Genomic DNA, 26,238 nt, shown 5'->3' with positions numbered 1-26,238 from the left:
CTTTGAAGAAGTTTTATTCACCAATCTGATTTCAAGCTCTATAAAAGTGAATTACAAACATCATAACCTAATGATTGGGTAAATCTTTACATTTTATTTTGCAGAGTGATCCTCCAAGGGCTATCAACAGAGAAAGATACAATTCAGAAATGTTTCCAAGTAAGCATATGTGAGCATATTCATAAAAGAAACCTAGGAAGGGTGTCAAACAAGAAAGGAAAGAAGACGAGGTTTGAAACAGAAGAACCAGTACTTAAGAGTTGAATGGTGGGTTAAGCATGTGTATGTGAAGGTTTGAGGGGATAATGAATAATAAAATACTGTTATTGAATTGGGATAAACTTGGAAAAACAAAAGTTAACCCTATAATGCTTGACTGTAATTGATGTGTTAAAACCAGCATTTCTTTCAAGAGTAAGGGGGAAAAATATAATAGTAAAAATCAATGCATAAATGCAATGACTGTTAATGGAAACAGTGGATAATAGGTGTGGAAGGAAGAGTAGTGAACAGCTGTTTAAAAATATTAGCTAATAAAGTTGATAAAATAAGGAAACAAAGAAATGCAGTTAATTAGACACTTAGTATCACCAGAAACACCTACAGAGGGAGATGTACTAGCATGGGTAACTTAAATGGCTCTTAGTAAAAAACTGCTATTTTTGACAGAGGAGTAAGTCATCCATTTCAACCCTATGGCTATTGTTAATTGTTGCTTGGCTTCAGTAAGTTGTTTTGATTTTATCATCATATGTTCATGTATGAAAAAGAAGGTATAGGTACCTTTTTTTAGAGGTTAATCGCCATGGCTAAGGGCTGAACTTAAAAACATGAGAAAATTAGGGACAAACAGGGAAGAAAAATGGATCCAATTTCAAGGCATCTCCTTTTCCAAACGAGAAACCCTGATCATGAAAACAAGAAGTGTCTCTGCTTCTACCATTGAGGTATATAAGAAATTATTACAATAAACCAGTAATATTGTTTGTGTTTTAAGATGCTAAGAATAATGCTGTCTTGCTAACAAGTTTCTGATTTCAAGGGAATATATTATTTGTGGATTGAAAATGATACTAGCCTGAAATGAACAGCTGATTGAAAGTCAATGTAACCAAGAGAGTAATTGAGAGGAAATATCAAATTGTGAGATTCTTTCAAATCAAGCTTTAATCATATCATATTGGGAGCAAAATGTGAACAAAAGCAATGAAAATATTTAACATAAGTAAGAGAAAGTAACATTTCTGGAGAAATGTTACTAGCATTGATAGAGCTTGTACCCAAATGCAACTGTTAGCAGTTGAGACTAACAAGTTAGCAAACAACCAAAGTAATGGTTGCTTGCTATAAAAATATCAATCACCTGAACACATAGAGTGTGAAAATCAATGTCCAGATTGGTTTAAATTCCAGTTGTGGAAATGGAATGGAATAACAAGGCAATAATTACTTGCACATGGTACCAGTTAATGATTCTCACATATATGCTACTGGAAATGGATGTATATGTGTTGTTTCCCTGTATCCAGTTTGGTAGGGATTGTATCAGAAAACTGAAACCCTTGTGGAAAAATGTATGTGCAATTTTTCTCATGTGTATAGATAAGGGGTGAAACATCTGCAATGTCCACACATGTAACGCATCAACTATAGTATAATCAGAGTAATACAAAATACAAAAACACTATACTGGGATTAAGTCTGGGATCACTTGTAGTGATCCTAACTGGGAGACTACTGTACATTGAAGAGTTAGCAATCTACATAACAGTTAACCCGAGTAGACCCAGGCCCAGGCCTGTGCTGTGCTGCACTTATAGCTTAGTGTAGCCTGTGTTGTGCTGTACATATTCCTTGGCCACAGGATAAACTTAGCCAGCTAATTGTAACAGAGGAGCTTGTAGGCAGCTCCCACTTGGCACCAGAGATTACAGCACCTGCATGTCCTTGTCTTTATCTTAAAGTAAAGCAGCATGTTCTCATGTGAACATGTTTTTGCTTGACAGTAGAAATGATTAATAGAGTTGTTTTCTTGTAAGAAAATCCTATAAGAGCTCTAAAGACCAAAATGTTGGGGAACCTGTCCATGGACGGAATCTATGCAACATGCCATGCCCTGATTGGAGATCCACAACTCAGGGTTCCCACCATCTGAAGGGACATATTCTCCTTATTCTCTTTTTCCTTCTAATGTTAGCTCCAATAAATGATATTTTAATCAATACCTTACAGAGTCTGAGTGCCTTTCTTCCTGGGATCATAATGAACACTAGCACTGGTGCATTACATCATTGGAATAAACTTCTTAGTGAATCACAAGAAATAGAACAAGAAGCTAAAAACATTAATAAAGAGACACCAAGAGGGGAAACTTCAGATTATGTTAGAAAACCAACAGCTATTGTGCTTTGGAAGAAATGGTAATAGCAATGCCAGTGATATTGTGATATACTCTAAACTGCTTTGCATGCTTTTGTGCTATGAATAACTTGATTGAAGATCATAGATTGATTAAGAAAAAAAAAACATATTGGGATGCCCAGATGACCAATATACTGAGATGAATCACAATGAATCCATATACTAATATCATTCATTCCAATGCAGACATTCTCTGAACCAAGAGAGCTGTAGTTATTTGAAACAAAAATATGAACATTGGTAGGAATGAAATATGAATGCAAATGTGCGTGAGTGTGAGAAAACACTGTAAGAAGCAGCAGAACAAGGGTTAAAAGAATAGCCTGTATGGATAACGAAGAACACGGTTCCCAGGGCACTGTTCTCGGACGTGAAACTCAGGAATGTGTTTCTGTCACAACCAGAAGGCCTGCACTCTGGTCAGATCACAGCACAGATGACTTGTCAGCAGAAGAGCCTGCACTCTAAAAACAAGAAGATGACAAGAAGCTTGCAGCATATCACATATGCCATTTCTTTTCCTGTTAGTCCAACAGGAAAACAGACAATGAGCAGGTACCTTGCCTAAGACTGATGGAGACTGAAGTCCACACAATTCTGAAGTGAAGGACCACCCCATAACAACTGTTGACTTCTATAGGGTATAAAAGATCTGTCCAAAACCAGTACATTGTCACCAGTCAAGAGGAACCCAAGATATGTAGTAAGGGCTTGACAGCCAGCATCCCTTGTCCTCAGTGTAGCACACAAGTGATCCTGGCCAGACCACTTAGGCACATACATTTTGGTGGCTGTGAGTATGTGGGTGTGACAGAGTGAGTGGGTAAAATCAACTTAGAGATTTAGTAAATAAATATCACCTTCCCCTTCCATAAGATCCTGCACTGAATTTTGTTACAGAAATTTCCCTACGTGTATACTGTCCCATTAGGTAGTTGTAGGCAGCAATAAGATCTCCCCATAGCTTTCTGCTCTTAAGGCAGAAAAAAACCCACAACAAAAACAGTTCTCAGTCTCTCCTCATATGTCATGCGTTCCAGCCCCCTAACCATCTTGGTGGCCTCTGCTGGACTCATTCCAGTATGTCAATGTCTTTCTTATACTGGGGAGCCCCAAACTTTACACAGTACTCCAGATGTGGCCTCACCAGTGCTGAGTAGAGGGGAATAATCACCTCTCTCAACCTGCTGGCTACTCTCAGCTTTCTAGCAAGTGGGCCCCCAGCCTGTCCTGTTGCATGGGATTGTTCCATCCCAGATGCAGGACTTTGCATTTGCCTTAGTTAACGTTCATGAGGTTCCTGTCAGCTCACGTAGTCAACTTATCAAGATCCTGTGAATAGTAGCCATGTCCTCCAGCATATCAACCACTCCTCCCAATTTGGTGTCATCCACAAACTTGCCAAGGGTACATTCTGTCCCATCGTTCAGGTCCTTAATAAAGATATTAAATAGTATTGGCCCCAGTATCAACAATTGAGGAACATCAGTAACTGGCTACCAGTAGGACTTTGTACACTCAGTCACAAACCTTTGAGCCCAACAGTTCAGGCAATTGTCCATCCACCTTATAGCCCACCTATCTAAACCATCTCTCTCCAGCTTGGCTGTATGGATACTATGGGAGACAGTGTCAAAGGCTTTCCTTAAGTCAAGGTAAACTACATTCACTCTTCTCCCCATGTCCACAGAGCCAGTCATCCCATCGTAGAAAGCTATTGGGTTGGTCAGACACCATTTGCCCTTGTTAAAGACGTGCTGGCTGTTCCAAATCACCTTTTCTTGTTGTTTATGTGCCTGGACGTGGCTTTGAGGTGGTGAAACACTGGAACAGGTTGCCCAGAGAGGTGGTAGATGCCCCATCCCTGGAAACATTGAAGGTCAGGTTGGACGGGGCTCTGAGCAACCTGATCTAGTTGAAGATGTCCCTGCTCATTGCAGGGGGGTTGGACTAGATGACCTTTAGAGGTCCTTTCCAACCAAAATATAACGAAAGGCTCGTGGGTCAAGATAAGGACAGGGAGAGATCACTCAGTAATTACAGTCACGGGCAAAACAGACTCGACTTGGGGAAATTAATTAAATTTATTACCAATCAAATCAGAGTAGGATAATGAGAAATAAAAGCAAATATTAAAACACCTTCCCCCCACCCCTCCCTTCTTCCCAGGCTCAACTTCACACCCGAATTCTCTACCTCCTCCCCCCGAGTGGCACAGGGGTCGGGGAATGGGGGTTGCGGTCAGTTCATCACACGTTGTCTCTGCCGCTCCTTCTTCCTCATACTCTTCCCCTGCTCCAGCGTGGGGTCCCACCCACGGGAGACAGTCCTCCACAAACTTCTCCAATGTGGGTCCTTCCCATGGGCTGCAGCTCTTCAGGAACAGACTGTTCCAGTGCAGGTCCCCCACGGGGTCACAAGTCCTGCCAGCAAACCTGCTCCAGCGTGGGCTCCTCTCTCTCCACGGGTCCACAGGTCCTGCCAGGAGCCTGCTCCAGCATGGGCTTCCCACAGGGTCACAGCCTCCTTCAGGCGCATCCACCTGCTCCAGCGTGGGGTCCTCCACGGGCTGCAGGAGGATATCTCTTCCACCGTGGTCCTCCACGGGCTGCAGGGGGACAACCTGCATCGTCACCATGGTCTTCACCACGGGCTGCAGGGGAATCTCTGCTCCGGCACCTGGAGCACCTCCTCCCCCTCCTTCTTCACTGACCTTGGTGTCTGCAGGGTTGTTTCTCTCACATATTCTCACTCCTCTCTCCGGCTGCAGTTGCTGTTGTGCAGCAGTTTTTCCCCTTCTTAAATATGTTAAGAGGCGCTACCACCGTTGCTGATTGGCTCAGCTTTGGCAGTGGTGGGTCCATCTTGGAGCTGGCTGGCACTGGCTCTGTCAGACGTGGGGGAAGCTTCTGGCATCTTCTCACGGAAGCCACCCCTGTAGCCCTCCCAGTACCAAAACCTGGCCATGCAAATCCAATACACCCCCATAAGTATCAGGGCCTGTGATCATGAAGCTTCCTTCAGTTATATAAAGCAGTGGTCTCCAAATTTTTTTGATCACGCACCCCCAATATATGTATATGTATATGTATTAATTTATAATTTATATACATATACTATTGTACTAATATATTGTGTACATTATAAAAACATACCAAAAAATAGAAATAAAAAGGATGAGATAAAGATGAAATAAACATTTTTTTTAATTACTTGATTTATTAATGGTACAAACCCACCTGCAATAGGACTTGCTTAGAAGAATGAACACTACCTGAGGCTATGAGCTTTTACCTCAGGGTCAATGTGACCTGAAGACCCAACCTAAGCCAGCTCTTACCGGCTGAGAATGCCCCATACCGACGATAAAACAATAGAAGATTTACCTTTCAAAAAAAACAGGCATATAACCATGGCCAGAACGGCAATCGACCAAGAATCCAGTATAACCCCCACACACACCTGCACGGGACATCGGTTTAGAACAATGAAGATTAACACACCACCGACCATACGTCCACACCACCTGCACGGGAGAAGCATGTACTGATCCTGCATGGGACGAGTACATATCGATTACGCAAGCAATAGTAACTGATTAGCCCACCCCTTAACATGAGTAATTTGATTGGTCTACACAATTGTATTGTAACATATATAAACCCTGCTTTCCTCTGTATCAGGGTCCTCCATGCATTAGGCTGGGGCACCGCTATGCACATAGCTAAAATAGCTAAAATAAGAGAATAAATTCCCTGGGCAATTCTATGCTAAGCATCCTTGCCTCCCTCCTCAGCCGGCGAAGAACTGACTTTTACAGTTGGCACCCCAGAGGGAACACCGCTGACTCACCCGATTCACCATGTTGCTACGCTTCCCTGTGATTCAATGTCCCGCTGCTGGCAAGAAGGTGAATTCATCTTGGAAATTGAATACAGCAGGTAGCGAGTGGAAGAATTCATTTTGGGTGTTAAAAGAGCTGCGTTAATGATGGGAGGAGGACTTAGTATAGTGAAGGGGTCGGCCTTAGAAGAAATATTAAAGGATTGTCCGAAAAAAGACGGAACTCATGGCCTCTCAAGAAAAAGGGCAGTACAGTTACGCCAATTAAACTGGCCTTAGGTGACCTCTGTTGGAAATATAGACCAGCAGTGGCCCAAGATGGGCAGTCTGGATGAGGATAGACAGCAGTTTTTGCTTCTACAATTAGAGGACCAATTCCCGGGACAGATGGATTATTGGTATATTTGGAATAATTACGCCTGGCAAAAGAAATGCCCCCCTCCGCTCAACCGTCAAGGTCAGGCAAATGGGGAGTTTTTACAAACTAAACCCCCTCGATTTTCCCCCAACCCTAAGGACCCTGAATCTCCTAGTGCACCGAAGATTCAGGCTCCTCTAAAACAAGTTGTAGTAGGGCCCGGGCAGGTTCCCGGACATCTGATTTTAGGTACTGTTCACATTCCTTTCAGCCCTAATGATTTAGTCTTATGGCAACAACACATGCCCAGGCTCAGAGATGACCCAGAAAAGGTAGTCCAGGCCATTTGAGGTATCAAATGTTATATATATATATATATATATATATGTTATATATATATATATGTTATATATATATCAGAGCATATGATCCAACTTGGGTGGACATCCAACAATTATTTGAATCAGTGTTTACCCTGGATGAACGCATACAAATCCAGGAGCATAATCAGAGATAGGCTGAAGAAGCCACTGGGAGAACACCATGGCTGATGGCTGACCGAGGGTAGGATCATAATACAGAAGCAGGGAGGAACACCTTAAGACAATGTAGAGATGGACTTTTAGAATCCCTGGAGTGAGCAGGATGAAAAAAAAACCAAACTGGAGTAAAATGAGGGAATGTCAGCATGTTGAAGATTATCTTAAGTTTTACTGAATCTTTCTATGTTTGGTTGTGAAATAATCAACTATAAGAACATCTTGATTTCAAGAAGTTAGCCTCTATGTTAGCGTTATGTATGGGTTGCTGTGCTATTTGTTATCCGAGGCTGTGTTGCTTGAAGTCCCTATTCTCTGGACCATGTTAGCCTTAGTCCTTATTCTCTGGACCATAACCAGAGCCCCTAGGTTCTATTGTATGTGGGATGAGTTATTTGACAACCTGGCAAGGTAGATGTATATCTGGCTAACTTGGCAACAAAACTTACTTTTAAGGTATCCTGAAGTGAACTGCCTTCATTATAATGCTAAAAAACACACCCACAGGTCAAGACAACCCTTGCCCAGGTGAAGACCCTTCCCCTGCGCAAGCGTAGTAACAGAAGAGAATGACACAGCAGATATTATAATTATATACAAATCACTAACCAATCATTGTAACTGGGAGTGTACTACCTTGTAATTTTTGTGTGTAAATGTAACGGTGAACTTGGCATAGGTGTGCTTGATTTGTGGAAATTCCACCTAGCACCTGGCGCCGCAATAAAGAATGCCTGTTTTCTAAAACTCCAAATTGAGTCTTAGAGAGTTTTTCATCTGCCGATTTACGGTAACAAGCAAGGGTCAACAGAGCACCCATCCCATTTCTATGCTCGGTTAGCTAAACAAATGAGAATGTATGGAGGGGTCAACACTGAAAATCCTGAAAATCGATGACTACTTGTTTCCCTTTTTGTCGACCAATCTGCTCCTGACATCCACAAATATTTTTCCAGACATGCTCCAGGATGGCAAGGGAAAGGAATAGATGAAATTGTTAGTATAGCGACTTTTGTCTTTAATGGCAGGGAAGATAAACAGGAGAAATCGAGAGAAAAAAAACAACAGGAGGAAAAAATTTCCTTACTGGCTGTAGCCCTTAGGGATCCAGGACCCTTTTTCCTTAGAGGGAGGGGCCAAGGACTGGGACATGGTAAACCACGAGGACTTTTTTCCCCTGAAATTGCCCGAGCCGATTGCTGCAACTCTTGTGGGTGATTTGGACACTGGAAAAAAGATTGCCCCTATAAACCCCAGTTTTCTCTGACACCACAAGCTATGCCCAGTTTAACCGTGACTTCTGAATTCAATTCCCCTGCCTCCACACAAGAACATAATTCTACCCAAGATTGACAATTACTGGGAACCTATTATGCAGCAACCATGAGTAACGCCCACATGATTTTAAATACTTTAAACCCACAACAAGAGCTCCAACTGACCCTTAAAGTGTGTGTGTGTGTGGGGGGGAGATTACTTGTGCCTAGTAGATACAGGCGCTACGCATTTGGCTCTAAACAATCGACCACATTAACAAAGTGGGACAAAAATACATTATGGGAATTGAAGGAAGCCCCCACCCAACACGTACCCTTGTTAGAAGAAGCACACCTCCAGGTAGGGCCCTTATCAATTACACATTCTTTTATACTACTTGAAAACAGCCCAACAAATTTATTAGGGAGAGATTTACGCTGCAAATTGCAGGCAAATTTAAACTGTTCCCCCCAGGGCATGCGGCTCCAGATACCTATCAAGAATTTATCTAAATTAGTTTCTGCATTACAGGAAAGCCCTAAAGACTTCACCCAACCAAAAGAGCTGCAAAACCTCCTGCCCCATATCTGGGGGTGGGATCCCACTGAAGTAGGACTCCTAAAATCCGCAAAACTGGTTATCCTATGAACTAAAGAGGGTCCCCCACCTTCACTCAAACAATACCCGTTATCTCATGAAGCCACTGAAGGGGTATTACCCCTAATCCAAAGCTTTTTATGCCAAGGAATATTAAAAGAATGCCAATCACCATATAACACCTCTATTCTACCCATTAAATAACCTAAACCAGGCCCGGGCGGGAAACCTCTCTACCAATTCATACAGGATCTAAAAGCCATCAACAAGTGGGTAAAAATACCCCGCCCAATAGTGCCTGATCCATCAACTATTATCACCTTAATCCCCCCAAATTTTAAATTTTATATGGGAATTGATTTATGCGCAGCATTTTTTAGCATCCCCAATTCACCTGGATTCCCAAGATATTTTTGCCTTTACTTGCATGTCAGGGCAACTTACTCAGACCCAATTACCTCAGGGTTTTGCAGGATCACTGACTATTTTTTCTCGGATATTGGTCAAAGATTTACAGGATGTAAAACTTCCAGGGCAATCTGTACTGATACAATATGTTGATGATTTACTTATAGCTAGTCCTGACTCCCACACAGGCAAAATCGATACTCTAGCTGCATTGGCTGATAAAGGTCACAAAGTTTCTCCTTATAAACTCCAATTTTGTAAAGCAAAAGTGGAATATTTGGGATATATCTTAGAAGAAGGAACTTGACCTTTATCTCCGGATCGCATCCAAGCAATCCAAACTATACCCCGGCCACAAACTAAAAAAACAGATGCGAGCCTTTTTAGGAGCTGTAGGATTTTGTAGACCATGGATTGCTGCTTTTGGAGAATTAGCAAAGCCACTCATCAACAGTATACATCAGGATCAAGCCGAACCCTTGCAATGGAATGTGGACCAGATGACTGCCTTTGAAAAACTTAAACGAGCCTTGTTGACGGCCCCCACACTTGGCCTTCCAAACTATGATAAACCTTTTACCTTATATGTACATGAAAGAGAAGGAAACACCTCTGGGGTACTGACACAAGAATGGGGGGGGGGTGGGGCAGGCGCAACCAAGGCCTGTAGCATGTTACTCTATGCAATTAGATCCAGTCATATGAGGATCTATCCCTTGTATGCGTGCCGTGGCTGCCGCCGCTACTTTAATAAAAAAAGTGAAAAATATAGTCCTAGGACACCCCCTAGAAGTTCAAGTACGCCATGGAGTTGAAACAATCTTGACAAATCACATGACTCAAGCCTTGTCCCCTCAACACCTTCATAAATATGAAGCAACACTCTTAACAGCTGACAACATTACACTGAAACATTGCAACACTTTAAATCCAGCTTCCTTACTTCCACTACCCCATGAAGGACTTCCACATCATGACTGTATAGAAGTCATACAAGAATCCGGAAAAATAAGAGAAGACCTCCAAGATACTCCTCTTGCAAATCCAGCTTTGATTCTATACGTTGATGGCTCTTCATATTACCTAAATGGACATCGCATCACAGGCTTTGCAGTTACTACGGAAACCAAAGTGTTAATAGGTGAGCCACTTAGCCCCAGACTAAGTGCACAAGCAGCTGAATTAATTGCCCTAACCTAAGCCTGTAAACTAAGCACAGATAAAACGGTTAACATCAACACAGACTTGTTGTCCCACAAGCGGGGTCCGGTACCTGGTGTGCAATAAGCCAATCTTACACACAGAGCCGAGATATTTATTTAGCTCATGCTTGCGCAAAGACGGGTGCTAGGTGGTAATTCCACAAAGCTAGCACACCACACAAAAGAACTACAGCCTTTTTATATTGTTACATGATTACTAAAAGCCCGCCTAAGTTCATGCTGATTGGTTAGTTGTGTTCAAATTAGCCTCGCTTGCCATGTAAATTAGCACGCATGCTCCTTGCAGGTGTGGGGGCGCAAGTCTTTCCAGTCTTGAATTGAGTTGGTGGTCGCGATCTCCCCCTGCCGCCTTTACCTTTCCCCTAGTTACCGCAGTTTCTTGCTGACTTCTTGTTTCTTTGGCAATCATCTAGCCTCCAACACCTTCTAGGGCAAGATGTTCCCCTTCTATCAGTCTTTTGGTTCTTCTTCAAGGGCATAGTCCTTGTAAGGCATGCATTGTTTATACAAGGTAATCAGGCTAGTACAATTGAAGACTACAGTCTAGGTATTAGCCCAAACATACGGCTACATTTCCCCCCTTTGAGACTATAAAAGAGGAACTTCATTGTAGTTTCTCTTATATTAGTCTCATCCTCTCATAACTTTGTCTCCCTATTATAGAACAACATGTCCAAAAACACTGTTATTACGTAGATACATACAAAAGCTAATAAGGCAATTATTAGAATGCTTAATAACTTTTTTACCCATACACTCAGATCAGGGAACCAGGAAGTCAACCATTTAAATGTTTCTTCAGATCTGTAAGATGTGTCATCCCTTCGTATCTCATGGAGTATTTTGGTCTGTTTCCAGATCTCTTCTAAATCTGTAGAAATCCTACCATTCTGGTCTACGTATATGCAACAACTTGTGTTTAAAACTGTGCACACTCCTCCTTGGGAGGTCAGCATCATATCTAGAGCCATTCTGTTCTGTAAAGTGATTTTAGCCAATTCAGACACTTCTTCTTGTAGGGCTTTAATAGCATCGTAAGTCTCGTTCCCAATTTTCTCAATTACGGCAGAAATATTTACTATAGCTTTTTCTAATTCACTAACTCCTTACCAGGGGAGCTATTGTATCATTGTATGATGTTTGGTCACTGTTATTCTGTACATGTTTTACAAATATCAGGAAAGAGAAATTGAGGGGTATTCCTATTAAAGGAACACCTTTCTTAGAATGCTCGGGGAAATGAGTACAGATCCAACAATTAGACTTGTTCGCCATTTGTGCTGGTTTTTGCATCAAAGTAAAATGCCAGTTCTGTTCCCGTGGATTTCCTGGTTCCCCATAAGACACTTCAGCATTTCTTAATTTCATCCATAGGCAACAGAGGAGTATCACCCCCCTTAGCTCCTTCATTTCTTTTCCTAAAGAGATCTGTATACCTACACAAATACACTAGCAAAGATATGAAAACAATTATCAAAACACAATACAAAGATATTAAGCTTTATATACAGTCTAGCTCAATATATGACTTTCCAGAGTCCCAGCTACAGTTCATTGGGATCGAAAGAGCTTCAGCTTCAGCGGTCCCGTTTCTTCAGAGATCCACTCCTTCTGCGGAGCTTTCTTCACGCAGGTATAGTGTATCCACGAATCTATACCCTTCACTTTCACAGCGGTATAAGTGATAAGTAGCACCAGGTAAGGTCCTTTCCACCTTTCTTTCAAAGGCTCATCCTTCCAGGTGCGGATGTAAACTTCATCTCCAGGTTGAAATTCATGCACCGGTGAATCTAAAGGCAAAGGAGCTCACTGGTTAAGGTACCTGTGCAAGGAAGACAAAGTCTGCGACAAGGATAATAATAATTGACCAGCATTCCCTCTCCTTTCATGTGCATTTGGTCCTCTTTTCCTGTCATCGAATTTACAGGATATAGTTTTCCATACAGTATTTCAAAAGGACTCACTTTTTCTCTTACTCTAGGAGTAACCCGAATTCTCATTAATGCTATAGGTAGGACATCTACCCACTTCATTTGCGTTTCCTGACATAGCTTCGAGATCTGTCTCTTTAGGGTCTGATTCATCCTTCCTGCTTGACTGTGGCCTCCAAGGGGTATGTAAATCCCATTGTATTTGTAAAAACTTAGAGACCCCTTGAACTATTTCCGCTTCAAAGTGAGGTCCATTGTCTGATGACATCCCTTCAGGGATGCCGAATCTCGGAATCACCTCTTTGAGCAGAATTCTAACCACTTCCCTGGATTTGTTGGTACAGCATGGGAAGGCTTCAGGCCACCCAGAAAAAGTATCAACTAACACTAAGAGATACTTAAACTGGTTACATGTTGGTAACTCAGAGAAATCTATTTGCCAGTATTCCCCCGGGGTTTGACCCCGTCTCACTTCCCCGAGAGGAGGTTCCCAGTGAACTTTTCTCGGTGGAATCAATGCTCCAATCAATGATTCCTTTTCAGCAACCCTTTTAGCCGTTTCATCTGCCTTTCGATTTTCTTTGATAACCTCGGTTTGTCCTTTCTGGTGGGCTTTGCAGTGTACGGTTGCAACTTCTTTTGGTCCCAGAACAGCTTGCAGCAGTTTTAAAATCTCTGGTCCATACTTGATAGGGGTTCCCTGAGAGGATAGCAGTCCACGCTCTTTCCAGATGGCTCCATGTGCATGGACCACTCCAAACGCATATTTGGAATCTGTGTGTATGTTTACTCTTTTATCTTTGGATAGCTCTGAAGCTCGAGTAAGAGCTATGATTTCTGCTTTCTGAGTGGAGGTATTGGGTGGCAATGCTCGTGCTTCGACTTCCTCTTGTAGAGTTACCACGGCATATCCATCTTTTCGTTCTCCATTCACCATGGAGCTACTTCCATCTGTGAAAAGTTCAACTTCTGGATCGCTTAATGGTACATCTTTCAAATCGGGTCTGCTGGAATATACCTTTTCGATAACAGGTAGGCAGTCGTGTTCTAGCTCTCCCTTCTCGTCTATTGGCATTAAAGTAGCAGGATTTAAGGTTGCCAAAGTCTGCACCACCCTGCCATTCCCAGGAATCATCTTCATATTGTAACAGGGTACTGGAAAGATTCTTACGTTGCCATTCTTCCAATTCTTTGGCAATTATGTTACCAAACAAGGTTGGGCTGTTCTTGAATCCTTGCGGTAGTACAGCCCAGCAGAGCTGTGTCTTCCTTCTGGTGGTGGGACTCTCCCATTCAAAGGCAAAAATCTTCTGGGTCTCCTCTTCCAGGGGAATGCAGAAGGCGGCATCCTTTAAATCTAACACTGTAAAATACACATTGTCTTTGGGTATTGCAGACAACAAGGTATAGGGATTTGGTACAACTGGATGTACATCAACTGATATTTATTAATTTCTCTTAAGTTTTGTACCAATCGATACTCTTGGGTTCGAGATTTCTTAACTGGTAAGATGGGAGTATTGTACTCTGACTGGCACTCCCGCAACAGTCCATACTGCATAAAAGTATTAATCAACAGTTCTAGGCCCACTCTAACCTCTAATTTCATAGGGTATTGTCTTTTTCTTACCAGTTGAGCTCCCAATTTTAATTCGACCTTTACCGGAACAGCGTTCTTGGCTCGTCCAGGTTTCTTGGAAGCCCATACCAGGGGTATTATAGCATTCAAAATTTCCTCTGAGATTCTGGTCCCTTCTTGTTTCTTTTCAGTCAATAGACACAGTTGAGCTCTCCACGCTGTCTCCTCAGGCACATGCAACTGAATGGACTTATCAGAGACTGTTAATTGCACTTTCACTTTACACAATAGATCATGTCCCAGCAATGGGAGGGGGCATTCTGGCATATATAGAAATTCGTGAGTCAGTGTAGTGTTTCCAATTGTGCATTCCATAGGTTTTAAAAATGGCCTAAGAGCTCCCTTTCCCGTGACCCCAACAATTGGCATATACACTTTACTTAAGGGCCCTTTACAACTAGCTACTACCGAATGGGTTGCCCCGCTATCTACTAAGAAATCTATAACCTCGTTCCCCAGCTTTACGGGAACCAGGGGATGGGCTGGGGAAATCTTGATATTCTCCCCTGGTCCCTTCATTCAGTATCAGATGTCCCTAACATGATCCAATTAGCATCTGATTCTTGCCCCCCTTCTCCTGAGGAGTCAGCAAATGATTTTCCTTTCTGTGGGCATTCAGATTTCCAGTGTCCTTCCTTTCTACAATAAGCACACTGATTAGGGCCCAAAGGAGTATGGTTCGAGGAATTAACTCCCCACCCCACTCCGCTCCATCCACCTTTTCCCCTATCTCTATTATTATAAACCTTGCATGCTATTTCTATCAACTGTGATACAGACATTCCTCCAGCTCCATCTACCCATTGCAGCTTCTTTCTAATGTCAGGGGCTGATTGTCTGCACATCCTCAGCCTCCCCACTGTCCTCAATGCATTTCTTTTCACGTTTTTTGCAACAATCCTTTTTCTTTCCTTTCCCATTAACACTTTCTGCCAATACATACATCCCATCAGCATCGTCCATCAACAATCTACATTGTTTTTTCTTTTTTTTTTCTTTCATGATCAGGCCTCAAAACAAAAAAACAAATCGACGTACGCAATCTCATCCCATTTATCCATCCTTCTACAAAACAGCATTAACTGCAAAATAGTGTTATAATTCAATGATCCATTCTCTGGCCATTTTTCTCCATCATCCAGTTCATACATCGGCCACCATTGGGCACAATAAGCTTTTAATTTATCTTTCTTTAGGGGATCCCCTCCAAACCTTCTCCAATTTTTCAGGATGCATCCTAAGGGAGTACACAGGGGTACTTCGGTAGAGGCAGCCACACCCATATTACCAGATTCCGACCCTCTGTCGGAATAGGATTCCTCTGAGCTCTTACTGCGGGCCTCTCTTGGCATGTCTTATGTAGAGCAAATTTGAGCCACTCAGCTTACCAGATTCTGACCCTCTGTCGGAATAGGAATCCTTTTTAAGCTCCTGCTGTGGGCCTTTCTTGGCGCGTCTTATGCAGAGCAATTCCACAAAAGCGGCTACTTACCTCCATAGTCCCTTGCCTCCTTTTAAATATCTCGTATTGGCATTGCACCATTGAGTTGCCTGTCGTCCGTCCACAGAGAGGAACCGGTGGATTCCCCGATCAAAAGGTCGGTGCGCGCTGGAGTCCTTCCCGGTCCCGTCTCTCGTCTGGAGCAGCAGGACAATCCGGGCAAGGCTTAAAATAGCGGTCCCATCTGAGTCACCAGAAACTGTTGTCCCACAAGCGGGGTCCGGTACCTGGTGTGCAATAAGCCAATCTTACACACAGAGCCGAAATATTTATTTAGCTCATGCTTGCGCAAAGACGGGTGCTAGGTGGTAATTCCACAAAGCTAGCACACCACACAAAAGAACTACAGCCTTTTTATATTGTTACATGATTAGTAAAAGCCTGCCTAAGTTCATGCTGATTGGTTAGTTGTGTTCAAATTAGCCTCGCTTGCCATGTAAATTAGCACGCATGCTCCTTGCAGGTGTGGGGGCGCAAGTCTTTCCAGTCTTGAATTGAGTTGGTGGTCGCGATCTCCCCCTGCCGCCTTTACCTTTCCCCTAGTTACCGCAGTTTCTTGCTGACTTCTTGTTTCTTTGGCAATCATCTAGCCTCCAACACCTTCTAGGGCAAGATGTTCCCCTTCTATCAGTCTTTTGGTTCTTCTTCAAGGGCATAGTCGTTGTAAGGCATGCATTGTTTATACAAGGTAATCAGGCTGGTACAATGAAGACTACAGTCTAGGTATTAACCCAAACATATGGCTACAAGCTCAAACCTCTGTCTAGAGGTGCAGACTCTGTGACAGATGAAAGTAGAGGCACCTCAATGAACAGATGCTGGTCTGCACTGGGGAGACTTCAAACAAATCCAGCTCGGATTTGATACTTTCTTTACTTTCTATTCACGTTTAAACTTGAATTATTCATTTCACCAGCTCTTATTAAAGAATGTTTTATACGTTTTATCCCTACATTTTTATGGAGAGATATATATATTTATTTTCTATATCTTTATATGTGTGTGTATATACTCTATATATACATATAAATATGTATATAAAGTGTATCTATGTATAATTTAATAAAATATATACTTATATGTATATATAAACATATATTTTGTAGATATGAGCACTTCCTGGTCCAAAGGAAACTGGGAGCCAATCTGGAAACTGGGTGCTCTGAGATCATGTGTGTCCTGGTTTCAGCTGGGATAGAGTTAATTTTCTTCCTAGTAGCTGGTATAGTGCTGTGCTTTGGATTTAGTATGAGAATAATGTTGATAACACAGTGATGGTTTAGTTGTTGCTAGGTAGTGCTTACACTAGTCAAGGACTTTTCAGCTTCTCATGTCCTGCGAGCGTGAAGCTGGGAGGGGCACAGCCAGGACAGCTGACCCAAACTGGCCAAAGGGATATTCCATACCATATGACATCATGCTCAGTATATAAACTGGGGGGGACTTGGCCGGGGGGGCGGCGACCGCTGCTCGGGAACTGGCTGGGCATCGGTCGGCGGGTGGTGAGCAATTGCATTGTGCATCACTTGCTTTGTATATTCTTTTATCATTACTTTTATTATTATTATTTTCCCTTCCTTTTCTGTCCTATTAAACTGTCTTTATCTCAACCCACAAATTTTACTCTTTTTTTTTTTTCCCAATTCTCTCCCCCATCCCACTGGGGAGGAGGGGGAGCGAGCGAACTGCTGTGTGGTGTTTAGCTGCCTGCCGGGACAAACCACAACAATGTGGATATATGATGTTTTCAAAAATGGGCAATCAGACAATCACAGAGCAGCATGAAAACACATGGGGTATGACGTTGTCAAAAAATGGCAGCTTCTGTGTGTGTGGTGGGCAGGGTCTTCCTTTTCTGATGTACTTCTGGGGAAACAGGAAGTGGTGGCTGGTCCTGCCAGCCAATTAGAGGGCAGTCTGTGAAATGTGGGGTATGCTATTTTACAAAATGGTGGCCTCCAGGGGCAAAAAGAGGTGGAATAAGCGGACCATGTGATTGGAAGAAGGGAAGGACTTCAGGGGCAAGTGGGACATGTGTCTGCCGGTAGGGGCGGGGCTTCTGCCAGAAGTTGGGGATTGTGGTAGAGCGCGGTTGGTAGCACGTATTGCTAATAAACAAAGGTACAGATATGGAAAAAGTAAGGTTTCGATTTCCCAAGTTTGTGCTCTCACCACAAAACCTTCATGGGATCCCGAGGAATGGGATGGAAATATCTGGACTGAATCCTCGGACTCGGAAATTGAGTTTGAATTTGAGACGGATTTAAAAGGCAGGGAGGTGGTGGAAGCACGACCCCTCATACAAATGAGTGGGCAGCAGAAACAAGCGGACGGGGAAGTGCAGATCACACGTACTTAGACCACGAAAGAGTTAAGGGAATTTTTAGAGATCTATCAGCAAAAGAGTGGGGAAGGCATACCGGCATGGATTTTGCAAGCTTGGGATAGTGGAGCTGCATCTATCCATTTATTAATGGATGAAAAAGATTTATTAAGCCCTATAGCCAGTGATGATCACATACAACGAGGATGTGCTCAGCTGCAAAATATCAGAGGTCCCGATGAGCAAGATATTATTGCACCTACGCTGTATCAATGGTTGTGTGCAGCAGTTTTAACAGCATATGCTGAACCTGTCGAATTAGTGTCGTACCTTGGAAATTGGTGTACAATGGAAGAAGGTATTAATTTGGTGCAGCAGATGGGGATGGCTCATGCGTTGGTTACGGGATCCAATCCGGACAGGGTAGCAGTAACGAGAAGTATCAAAATGCAGCTTTTGAGAGGAGCGCCTGCCTCACTAAACCCCTTGATTATACCAGTAGTCACAAATGCTACGGGTAATGTAGGCGCCCTAGCAAATACCTTGAGGGAAATTGGGGCTATAACTTTGGGACCATCTGTGCGGGTGGTGAATAAAGGAAAGAGAGCAAAACCGAAAGGAGTTACATCACGGGTGACAAGGAAACAAATGTGGAATGATATTGTACAAGCCGGTATCCCACAATCAGAAATAGATGGGATCACAACATCAGAAATGTTTCACCAATGGCAAAAGTTAGAGCCTACACAAAAGAGCCGACCGCCCCTGGCCCCGCCGCCAACTCCGTGCCCACCCTCAGCCCCACCTGCCACCTCAAGGCAAGGCACTACCTGGCAAATGCCAAAACAGGAGAAATGAAGGTTTGGCAGGTCCCCCAAAATTGCCGCCACTGTAGCCTCTTACTGTGAGGGGGACCGACGTCCCTATGTTCCTTTAACTATAAAGTGGCAGCTCCGTTGTGCAGCTGGAAAGCTATGACCTAGTTGCAGTCACGGAAACATGGTGGGATGACTCTCACAACTGGAGTGCTGCAATGGACGGCTATAAACTCTTCAGAAGGGATAGGCAAGGAAGGAGAGGCAGTGGGGTAGCCCTCTACGTTAGGGAGTGTTTTGCCTGTCTAGAGCTTGACGATGGTGATGAAAGGGTCGAGTGTTTATGGGTAAGCATCAGAGGGAAGGCCAACAAGGCAGATATCATGGTGGGAGTCTGTTATAGACCACCCAACCAGGATGAAGAGGCAGATGAAATATTCTATAAGCAGCTGGGAGAAGTCTCACGATCGCTAGCCCTTGTTCTCGTGGGGGACTTCAACTTGCCAGATGTCTGCTGGAAATACAGTACAGCGGAGGGGAAACAGTCTAGGGGGTTCCTGGAGTGTGTGGAAGATACCTTCCTGACACAGTTGGTGAGTGAGCCAACTAGGGAAGGCGCCCCACTGGGCCTGTTGTCTGCGAACAGAGAAGGACTTGTGGGTGATGTGATGGTTGGAGGCCGTCTTGGGCATAGCGATCATGAAATGATAAGAGTTTTCGATTCTCGGAGAAGTAAGGAGGGGGGTTAGCAGAACTGCTACCTTGGACTTCCGGAGGGCAGACTTTGGCCTGTTTAGGGGCCTGGTTGACAGAGTCCCTTGGGAGGCAGTCCCGAAGGGCAAAGGAGTCCAGGAGGGCTGGACATTCTTCAAGAAGGAAATCTTAAAGGCGCAGGAGCAGGCTGTCCCCATGTGCCAAAAGGCGAGCTGGCGGGGAAGAAGACCGGCCTGGCTGAACAGAGAGCTTTGGCTGCAACTCAGGAAAAAAAAGAGAGTTTATGACCTTTGGAAGAAGGGGCAGGCAACTCAGGAGGACTACAAGGATGTCATGAGGTTATGCAGGGACAAAATTAGAAGGGCCAAAGCCCAACGAGAATTAAATCTGGCTACTGCCGTGAAAGGCAATAAAAGATGTTTCTATAAATACATTCACAATAAAAGGATGGGCTAAGGAGAATCTCCATCCTTTATTGGATGCGGGGGGAAACATAGTGGCAAAAGCTGAGGAAAAGGCTGAGGTACTTAATGCCGTCTTTGCCTCAGTCTTTAATAGTAAGACCAGTTGTTCTTGTGGGTACCCAGCCCCCCGAGCTGGAAGACAGGGACGGGGAGCAGAATGAAGCCCCCGTAATCCAAGGGGAAATGGTTAGCGACCTGCTACACCACTTAGACGCCCACAAGTCTATGGGGCCGGATGGGATCCACCCAAGGGTACTGAGGGAGCTGGCAGGAGTGCTCGCCAAGCCACTTTCAATCATTTATCAGCAGTCCTGGCTAACCGGGGAGGTCCCAGTCGACTGGAGGTTAGCAAATGTGACGCCCATCTACAAGAAGGGCCGGAAGGAGGATCCGGGGAACCACAGGCCGGTCAGTCTGACCTCGGTGCCGGGGAAGGTCATGGAACAGACCACCTTGAGTGCCATCACACGGCACGTACAGGCCAACCAGGTGATCAGGCCCAGTCAGCATGGGCTTATGAAAGGCAGGTCCTGCTTGCCTAACCTGATCTCCTTCTATGACAAGGTGACCCGCTTAGTGGACGAGGGAAAGGCTGTGGATGTTGTTTACCTGGACTTTAGTAAAGCCTTTGACACCGTTTCCCACAGCATTCTCCTGGAGAGAAACTGGCTGCTCATGGCTTGGATGGGCATACTGTTCGCTGGGTAAAAAACTGGTTGGATGGCCGGGCCCAGAGAGTTGTGGTGAATGGAGTTCGCATCCAAAGAAGAGCAACGAAGCTGGTGAAGGGTCTAGAGAACAAGCCCTATGAGGAGCGGCTGAGGGAACTGGGGTTGTTTAGCCTGGAGAAAAGGAGGCTCAGGGGAGACCTTATCGCTCTCTACAACTACCTGAAAGGAGGTTGTAGCGAGGTGGGTGTCGGTCTCTTCTCCCAAGTAACAAGCGATAGGACAAGAGGAAACGGCCTCAAGTTGTGCCGGGGAGGTTTAGATTGGATATTAGGAAAAATTTCTTCACTGAAAGGGTTATCAAGCATTGGAACAGGCTGCCCAGGGAAGTGGTTGAGTCACCATCCCTGGAGGTATTTAAAAGACGTTTAGACGTGGCACTTAGGGACATGGTTTAGTGGTGGACTTGTCAGTGTTAGGTTTATGGTTGGCCTCGATGATCTTAAGGGTCTTTTCCAACCTAAAAGATTCTATGATTCTATGATTTTAAGAGGACTCTCGAAACCAAGATGTGGAGATATTTTACAGCATGCAACAACTTTTGTAGCTTCAATGTGTTATTGCAGTTTATGAAGCGTAATAACTACAGCTTCCACAGAACTATCAGAGCCAGGCCTGTGCACATGAACACTTTAAATTCTGCGAAGGTTTGCAAAACCATATATGGGGATTGGTTTTAAGTTAAAGAGTCTGTGCCTCTGCTCAAATTGTCAGGGTGTATAGAACAAAAGAGAAATTTCAGAAAGGTTATGAACAGATGCTCACGGATGAAATTTTCATAGTAGCTGAAGTTGCGAGAAGGGGACAGATACCCATGTACCACTTAATAGACTATGGTCATGAAGCAATCAAGGGGATATTTTACCCTGAAAACCTTCAAAAAGTGAATCCTGATGAGGACAGAATCTACAAAATTGAGATCATCGCTGCAAAAGGGAAAGGAAGAAAGAAACAGCTGCTCGTGAAGAGGCATGGCTTGCCCCAGAAATTTAACAGCTGGATAGAAGCCTCCCAAGTCCAGGATGTCTAGTGACTGGGATAGGAGCGGGGGAAAAAGGAGGACTGCAGACAATTGTTTTTACATCACACTGCCCAGCAATGTCAGTGCCAGAAATTTCCCACAAAACACCAGCTCGAACTTCACCTCACAGCTGGTGAGACCCCTGGAGCTCTCAGGCAAGTGGGAGGTGGGGCTTGCGGAAATACAGTACCCACACATCTGGAATAGCATTGACAAAGACACCATCTTTAAAATAGCGCTGCAGGGCAAGACATGGCAGTATACTTTGCGGAAAGGCTATTATCCAGCCCTCTCCATGTTGATGGAGATCAATCTTATTATGAACAATCTTATTAACCTCCACAACAAAGCTTCAGCCATTGACTCTCCAGCCATAGGCCTGGTTGTTGTGGTTTAACCCTGGTAGGCAGCTAAGCACCACACAGCCACTCACTCACTCCCCCCCACAGTGGGACAGGGTAAGAATTGGAAGGGTAAAAGTGCAAAAACTCGTGAGTTGAGATAAAGACCATTTAATAAGTAAAAAAACAAAAACCAAAAAGAAATACAACAAAGGAAAACAAACCCAAGAAAAACAAGTGATGCAAAAAACCCAACAATTGCTCACCACCAGCCAACCAATGCCCAGCCAGTCCCCAAGCAATGGCAAACTTCCCCCCTCCCAGTTTTTATTGCTGAGCACGACGTCATATGGTATGGAATATCCCGTTGGTCAGTTTGGGTCAGCTGTCCCAGCTGTGTCCCCTCCCAACTTCTTGCACACCCCCAGCCTACTCGCTGGCAGGGCAGTGTGTAAAGCAGAAAATGCCTCGATGCTGCGTAAGCACTGTTCAGCAATAGCTAAAACATGGGTGTGTTATCAACACTGTTCTCATCACAAATCCAAAACATAGCACCATACGAGCTACTATGAAAAAAATTAACTCCATCCCAGCCAGACCCAGGACGCTGGTCTACCATCCCGTCATAAGGAAAACAAAGCTTAAAACGAATGAAAATCCTTGACACTTTTCCTACATCTGCAGGAGAGCAGCGTAAATGGTCCCACTAGCATTGGCACGCTCAGGCGATGCCATGCCAATCCTTGGTTTACCTTCAGCTCTCCTGGTGGTATCCCCTTCTCCCATCGATTCTAGTTTAAAGGCCTCTCAATCAGTCCTGCCAGCTTATGAGCAAAGATGCATTTCCCCCATCGGGACAGGTGGATCCCATTAGGCCCCAGCATACCTTTTGTTTCAAAGACTTCCATGGTTATAAAAAATCTCCCTGGAAACCATTTTCAAACATGTGCCAGACAGGGAGGTGATTGGGAACAGCCAGCATGGCATTACCAAGGGCAAATTATGCTCGTTTAACCTGATTGCCGTCTACAATTAGATGACTGGCTGTGTGGATGAGAGAAGTGCAGTTGGTGTAGTTTACCTTGACTTTAGAGAAGGCCTTTGACAGAGTCTCTCATAGTACCCTTATACTCAAATCGGTGAGATATGAACTGGATAAGTAGACTATAGGGTGGATGGAAATCTGGCTGGACTGTCAGGCTCAGAGGCTTGTGACCAGTGGTACCATGTCCAACTGGCAGCCAGTTACTAGTGGTGTTACAGGGGTGGCAATAGTGGAGCCAATACTATTTAATGTCTTTATTAACAACCTGGACAATGAGACAGAATGTGCTCTCAGAAAGCTCGTGGTTGATATGCTGGAGGGCAGGGCTGCTATTCAGAGGGATCTCTACAGACTGGAGAAATGGGTTGAGAGGAACTTTGTGAAGCTCAGCAAAGGAAAATTCGAAGTCCTGTCCCTGGGCTGGAAAAACCCCATGCAGCAGGACAGGCTGGGGTCTGACTGGCTAGAAAGTATTTTTGCAGAACTGGTAGCCAAGTTGACCATGAGTCAGCAGCGTGTCCTTGCAGCAAAGAAGGCCGTCCACATACTAGGCTGTATTAGCCTGCAGAATGAGGGAAGCAACTACTTCCTGTATTTGGCACTTGTGAGATCGCATCTGCAGTACTGTGTCCAGTTCTGGGCTCTCCAGTACAAGAAAGATATTGACATGCTGGACTGAGTCCATCAGAGGCCACCAAGATGATTAGGGGGCTGAGAGAATTGAGCTTGTTCAGCCTTAAGAAGAGAAGGCTAAGGGGAGACCTTATCGCTGTCTACAACTACCTGATCAGAGGATACAGAGAAGATGGAGCAAGACTACTGTTGTAGGTGCAGTCTTTGGATGAGAGGCAATGGACTCAAGTTGCAACAAGGGAAATACTGATTAGATTTTAGGAATTATTTGTTTATTTATTTATTACCATGAGTGTGGTCAAACAGTAGAACAGGGGCACGGGGAGGCTGTGGGATCTCCATCCTTAGAGATGATAAACTGTGACTGGACAAGGCCCTGACAACTTGCTTTAAGTTGGCCCTGCTTTGAATAAGGGGTTGGACCAGAGACTTCCAGTGGTCCCTTCCAATCTCAGTTATTCTGTGATTCTGTTTATGTGAACATGGATACAAACATAAACAGCAGATCTTAAAGGCACTGGTTGTGTAACTTAAAGACAAAACTCTTGGTTGCATTTTGGACTGCAAGCTGATAAAGAAATCTGAAAAATATGACCATTGTTTTAACAAAAACTTTTGGTGTCAGGATCAAGATTTTTTTCTTTCATTGAAGAGAACGAAGGGAATTGTCATGTTTGTCTTAATTATGAGTTTCTTGCATCTAGTGGGTTGTATTACAGTCATAGAAATTCCTCTGGCTATGTGTTGTTGATTTTTTTCTTCTCCAGAGACAGTTCATGGTCTCTTTCTCTCAGCTATGCATTATTTCTTAAACTTTCTTTGCAACCTTAGGGTGACCTGTGCCTTCTCAAAATGCATTCTTGGTTTTGCTGCTTTGTGATCTACAGATAAGTTTTAAAAAAACCAAAAGGCTCAATGTGTGGTATTTTTAATGACTGTGTAGCTGTCAGGTGTTATTTTGGGTTTTACTTGGACTTGCTAGGGGATTGAGGTAGGGTTGTATGTGTGTTCATCTACAATATATTTTTAAACCGAAAATTCTGAATAAAAATCAATTCCCATCTCAGTCATATTTCACTTGCAGAATCTCAGTCATCCTGAAAGTTCTGCAGTAGTTCATAGAGATAGGGAAACAAGGCAATCACATCTTAAATTTTTAGTAATGTACTGGGTGGCGGGGGGGGAAAGTGAGCAAGTGGCTGTGTGGGTGCTTGACTGCTGGCTGCGGTGAATCCACTACAAGTATAAAAGAAAAACCTGTGAGTGTGAGCTTGGGATGTTTAAAAATTTAATTGCAAGCCCGTCTCTTCCAGTGCTGCTGAGCCACATTTTTCAAAACCTGCTTATTCATATTATTTATGAACGGCAGTTTCATATACTTAGAATGAGACTAAAATTAAATAACTAGTTAACTAAAGTATTGTTGTCTTTATGCTATTCTCTTCACCTAAGTTTTTTTGCAAGTCTCATGTTTTAACACAGACTATAAACTATTTTGAGCGGAGACTAGTGTGCTATATCTGGACAGATCTGTAAGTCATAAGTAATGGAACTTTGGAGAAAATTCTTCTTGCATATCGCATTTTCTGGAATAGAATAGAATAGAATAGAATAGAATAGAATAGAATAGAATAGAATATTTCAGTTGGAAGGGGCCTACGACAATCATCCAGTCCAACTGCCTGACCACTTCAGGGCTGACCAAAACTTAAAGCATATTATTAAGGGCATTGTCCAAATGCCTCTTAAACACTGACAGGCTTGGGGCATCAACCACCTCTCTAGGAAGCCTGTTCCAGTGTTTGACTACCCTCTCTGTAAAGAAATGCTTCCTAATGTCAAGTCTCAGTCAAGTCTCCTAATTTTCAGGATTCTTTTATAACTAAGGACACTTGTTTGAAAACAGACTGTTTCTCAGTAGTTCATCTAGTCCTGCTGTCTGTTCCTTAAATGAAGTCCGTAATTACCTTCCAGCAATGTTAGGGAGAGCCGAATCCGATAGCCCGACAGACATGAGGCTGCTACAGCTGTATGACACCAGGTCCAACCAATATGAGAATGTATTCCCAGGAGGCACACACACACAAACACATGTATACAACATGTATATACATACATACACACACACACACACACACTCTGCTGGCCACACAGCTCAACACAGACAGAAACACTCAGTACTCACACAAACACAATGGCACCAAGGACTTCATCCTGTTCCCCTCTGGCTAATCAGGATGAAGGTCCATTAGCGGGAAATGTATATATACATATGTACAATGTGGATCCTTCCAGGAGCTGGGCTCACTCAGTCTGCCCAGTAGCTGGTCCCTGGATCCCAGTCTCCCCAGTTGCTGGCACCTGGACATAAGAGCCCCCTAGGCTGCAGCCCCACTCCAGTTGCTAGTGTAGACCTCCTCACTTAAAGACACACACA

At 43.8% G+C, this 26,238-nt stretch overlaps 1 protein-coding gene across 1 annotated transcript in view; it reads right to left on the bottom strand.

Annotated features, from left to right (window-relative positions):
• Positions 1-2,932: 2,932 nt before the first annotated feature.
• LOC143171862 (zinc finger and BTB domain-containing protein 5-like) overlaps positions 2,933-26,238 on the bottom strand; it is a 113,274-nt gene continuing 89,968 nt past the window's right edge. Inside the window, exon 2 of the transcript XR_012997231.1 lies at positions 2,933-2,942. The gene's annotated coding sequence lies outside the window, so the exon portion shown is untranslated. The remainder of the gene's footprint in view (positions 2,943-26,238) is intronic.

This window comes from Aptenodytes patagonicus, chromosome W (assembly GCF_965638725.1).
Source record: "Aptenodytes patagonicus chromosome W, bAptPat1.pri.cur, whole genome shotgun sequence".
In the NCBI taxonomy this organism is placed as follows: domain Eukaryota; kingdom Metazoa; phylum Chordata; class Aves; order Sphenisciformes; family Spheniscidae; genus Aptenodytes; species Aptenodytes patagonicus.
Note: the sequence above shows the minus strand (reverse complement) of the source record. Positions and strands in the feature narration are given on the sequence as shown.